Consider the following 5,225-nt stretch of genomic DNA (forward strand, 5'->3'; position numbering starts at 1 on the left):
AGCACAATTGTTTTCTTTTTTTCTGTGACCACCATATTATTCCCCTCTGTAATCACAAGAAACATATAGCCAATATTTTTTCCATCCGGTGTCCCTTTGTCTCCACTCACTTATGTCTCCTATAAGTGTTTCCATATTAGTCCTTAAAACATGGAGTAATTTCCTGATTAATATGAAAACACTTTAAATATCCTCTCTTCTCCCCCAAGCCCATTTGTTTAATAAAATGCCCCTGCCCACACTGCTGATCATTAGTTGACTGTTTTGACCACTACAGTATAATGCTTCTCCTAGAGATGTGTTGACTATGATCTATCGTGGGTTGAATAGTGGCCCCTCATAAGATATGTACAGGGCTGGCAGGCGATGTGGTGGTTAAGGCACTGGACTCCCACATGGTGAGCCATGGTTTGAGTCCCAGACTTGATCTCACTTGCCCTCTCTCTTTGTGGTCAAATTAAAATATAATAATAATAAAAGTAAATAAATAATTCTCTTTTTTTTTTAGAGGTTTTTGCCATAGGGCGTGTGCACTCGCCAGAGAGAGACAGAGAGACAGAAAGCGAGAAATCACCCCCCGGTCCCAATAAATAATTCTTTAGAAAAAAAAAAAACAGTATGTCCAGGGACCAGCAGATGACTTAATGGTTATGTTGCTAGACTCCCACACAGTCAACTGCGGTTCGAGTCCAGGACCTGGCATCTTAAAATTCAAGCTGGGAACGTGTGCATGTGTGCCCAAACTCTCAAGAGGAGAATGTAGGAGAAGGGATTATGGTGTGTCCATCCCCCCAGGGGGTGATTTCTTGCTTTCTGTCTCTCTGGTAAGCACACATGCCCTATAGCAAAAATCCCTCTCTTAAAAAAAAAAAAAAAAAAAAAAGAACTCTGCTTAACCAAAAGTACAAAAGATTTTGGGACCAGCAGAGGGTGTAATGGTTACGTCCCTGAACTCCCACATAGTCAACCACAGTTCGAGTCCCAGACCTGGCAGCTTAAAACTCACACAGGGGGGACCAGCAGTTAGCGTAATGGCTATGTTGCTGGACTCCCACGTAGAGCTCACTGTGGTAACGAGGAATACTATAATTTCCTGTGATTTGACAATAATGTGACAGGAGTAGTTCCAACTGCTTCGAATAGATCGTGGACATAACTTGTCCCTCTCTTTTCACTCTAAGCTGTGGAGTCCTAACAAACAAATGTGACCCAGCTTTCAGCCAGCTGGGGCTATACTTAAGGATATCCCCACATGGTCATTCTTTCCTAAGTTCTCTGAGGGATTTCATATTTTGATCAATAGGACCAGCAGTTAGCGTAATGGCTATGTCAATGAACTCCCATGTAGTCGAACACGGTTCGACTCCCGGACCTGATGGCTTAAACTCACGCCGGGCGCGTGTGTGCATGCCCAAGATCCTGAGAAGAGAATGGAGGAGAAGGAACTTCAGCGTTGCCATTCCCCCCTTGGGGGTGATTTCTTGCGCTCTGTCTCTCTGTCTCTCTCTGTCTTTCTGGCGAGTGCAAGCGCCCTGTAGCAAAAACCTCTCAAAAAAAAAATTGATCAATTATTTCTACTCCCAAAAGTCTTACAGTGGAATTGGAGAGGGATGGCAAATAGGGGCAGGGGAAAGATTTAGCAGTAAGTGTTTCGCTGAAAAGTCAACATCCAAATCACAAAGTCCTAGCAGAAGATGGATTTTAAAATGCTATCCATCCAGTTCATTCCTAGATCTCAGACATTTCTCAGAAATGATTTTCAAAAAGCAGCAGACAAAAGTTCTCATGCCCAGTCTTTCTATGGGGAGAAAATATTTGATTGCGATGCAAAGAATCAACTGGTTTCCATCAAAGTTCACTCACCATTGAGCTTTGAGAGGGATCTAAATTTAATCATTATAGCTACATTTGGAAGAATGCCCACGCTAAAGCAAAGAATAGATCTTAAACCTATTTAGAAATTCAAAGCCCTGACGTTCGTCATGTATTCTGAAAATGAAAAAGAATAATTTCTTAGCATTTTCCCCTTAGATGTAAAGGTCATTTTCTAACCAGTGGAGGATACAGAAGGGCAGGGCCTATGTCTTCTCATTTACAACTGCATCTCTGTGGCAAATAAAATACCTGGCATGTACTGTGCAATCAATAAATATTGTTGGAGTGAACTAATGACCCAGTGTTCTTGTGTAACAATAGTTAGTTGGCTATAAATGTTGATTCAAACCAGCGCATCCAAAGACAATGGCTAATTAGTGCTCCAACTCTTCAAATAGATATTTTAAAATACACTTAAAATTGTGCTATTTACCATGACATTCATGTATTCAAAGGTACCTCAAAACAAGCATGTTAAATGAAGTCTGCATCAATTAAGGGGAGAAAAGGGTATAGTAAAGCCCTAATAGGGCCGGTCCTATGGGCTGACCATAGTTCGAATCCAGCCCCGGCAGCCCGAAAAACATGCCAGGTGTGTGTGTGTGTGTGTGTGTGTGTGTGTGTGTGTGTGTGTATGTCAAAATCCCGACAGGCTGAGAAACAGAGAAGGGATTGCAGTGTGACCACGCCCCACTGGGAGCCCCTTTCCCCCACTCCACCCCTGCAAGTGTATACACTGTCTTGGCAGTGAAAAATGAGTAAGTAGAAATAAAAAATAAAGTGCTAATATGTATTCATTACCATGAGAGACACTTGTGGACAAGAGGAAGGAAGTGTATACAAGGTATGTACACGATGAATGTACCGTGCATGGACTTTGCCCACAAAAGTCTCAGAAGCCCAAAGTAGGAGTGCTACTAGCCCCACAGTATGACTAAAAGGACAGGAGGCTTCCCAAGCATACAAGGAAGTCCTAAACTAAGTAATGGATGTCTTAGAAACATATTTTCTTCTTAGCTTATTTCTTTATACATCTCTGTCTTAAATTTCTAATTTATCCCCTTCTTCTTTCATTCAAATAAAACACAGTCGACCCCCACTTGGTGTGTTTAACTCCCTTAGTTTGCAGTGTAAGCCACTCTTGAAAGTGTAATCTGAAAGTGAGAATGCTATGTAGGGGTATTTTTCTTTTCTTGCTAGGCCAGTGAAGGCTACTGGAATAAATGAAACGTTCAGTGCTTTCGACGTTATTGAACAATGTTTTCAGTTTACATTATTTAAAAAAGACCTGAGGGACCAACAGATAGTGTAATGGCCATGTTGCTGGACTCCCAGACCATGGTTCAAGTCCTAGACACGGTGGCTTAAACTCACTTCAGGCACGTGTGCGCCCAAGATCCTGAGAGGAGAATGGAAGAGAAGGGATTGCGTCATGGCCACCCCCCCTGGGGGTGATTTCTCACCTTCTGTCTCTCTGTCTCTCTCTGTCTTTCTGGCAAGCACATGCACCCTATAGCAAAAACCTCTCCAAAATAAAAAAGAAAGACTTGAAATTTTATTTTTGTTTAAAATTTAGAATGTAATGCTTCTTCCAAAATGCACTGTTCTTTGTAGTAAGCACAAAATTGGCCCCATGTGTTTAGAAATAATACAGAACTATTTTATATTTGTGTCTTGAGGAATTAGATGTTTCTTTGAGGAAATGCACAGATCCTCCTGGTGCATTTAAAGACAACAATACCCACTTCTGATTGTGAGGGGTGGGAGAGGCCCTACACACTGAGAGGCTCACGTTAAGACTGCGTACTCGCTCTGTGCACACACAGCCCCAAAGCTGTGTTGTTCTCCCGAAAAGACTAAAACAGCTTTAAAAGTTTACCCTTTGGAAGACTGAAAAATGTGGCTGTAATGGTTGAGAAATTTGTGAGATTTTAAAATTATGTCAGGCTTGGTGCCAAGGGTCCTTTGCTGAGCTTTTATGTTTATTGGTCTTTATCAATTCAAAATTTGCAGAAGTTCCAAACAAAACGGAATGACCCTCAGTTCTTGTTTAAGCTTCCTGGGCCTACTTGGGATGGGGGAGTGTTGTGTCCAGGGTCAGTGACATGGGGAAAGGGTCTCCTTCAATTGGAATGTTCTCCCATTCTAACGGTAAACCCAGTCCCTCGCCTTATATCTGTGAAAACACTGTCGACCCAAAGCTCCTAAATAGCAGGAGCATAAAGTTCCACATCAATTGATAAATACCCTCGGCTCTTCTGGGAAGACTCTCTCTTGGGGAGAAAGAGTAAAGAATCTCCCACCAAAAAGCAAAAGGGAAAAAAGAAAGTGAGCGATCCCATCGCTCTCACAGCAGTTCACCCACCCCAGAGTTGCAGCCGTGAAGTGTGGAGGATGACAAGGACAGAGATTCGGACTTTCCCCATCCCACCACATCACACAGCCAAAATTCAACTATTACCAGATTTTTCATTTTATTTTTTTGGATCCACATTTTAGCTTTATCCTCCCAGAAGAGTCTTATCTTCCATCCATGACTTGATTTCATGAATCATCCCTTCCCCTTAATACTCCTTTTTAAACTGAGGAACACCGACTTGGTACTTTCCTCTCATCTTTGCATTGTTTGAAAAATGCACACAGCACAGACCTGCAGGGACCGTTTCTCTTTGTGCCTCGGGCATTTCCATCATGCACACACCCTTCCCTGTAGGCAAGAAACTGCAGGGCTGGAGGGCCACCTCCATCTTGAGATGGCCCCCAGAACCTCTGTGCTTGCCGAGTAGGCTGTGGTGCTTCAAGCTTGCAGCAGCCGGTACACATCCCTCGCCTTGCATTGCAGATAAAACCTCTAGCTGATGGTCGACTTGATTGTCTAAACCACAGCTAAATGGTTTCCTGTGCATTTCTCAAAATAAGTATTGAGCAAAGGAAATGAAATCAACCAGTTTAATAATGATCAACAATTTTCCTTCCACTACCCCTCCTGAAAGGGTATTTTCATAAGTCAGTTTTTAGGGAAAACATTTCTGAAAACGTGTATTGGGAATTTTAGCTTTGCTGAAATACTGGGTTAACTACCATTCTTAAATGCTGTTTTCAGCCTACAAAATCGGTGCTATTAAAAACAAAAAAAATCGCACCCTTCCTTAGAGAATCCAGGAATCCAGTAAGGACCTTTGTTAAAGACAACATACCTTCTACTTTAAATGATACCTTATTTCTCTCTCCTCACACATTAAGTGACCATAACTAAGAGCTTTGCTTTTATCCACCTTTTAAAATATGGACTTTGAATGATTGAGAACTTATCGAGGACTCAAGGCTTGGATGAGCCAATTCATTCCTGC

The sequence above is a fragment of the Tupaia chinensis genome, unplaced genomic scaffold (assembly GCF_000334495.1).
Source record: "Tupaia chinensis unplaced genomic scaffold, TupChi_1.0 Scaffold150243_1, whole genome shotgun sequence".
NCBI classification, from domain to species: Eukaryota; Metazoa; Chordata; class Mammalia; order Scandentia; family Tupaiidae; genus Tupaia; species Tupaia belangeri.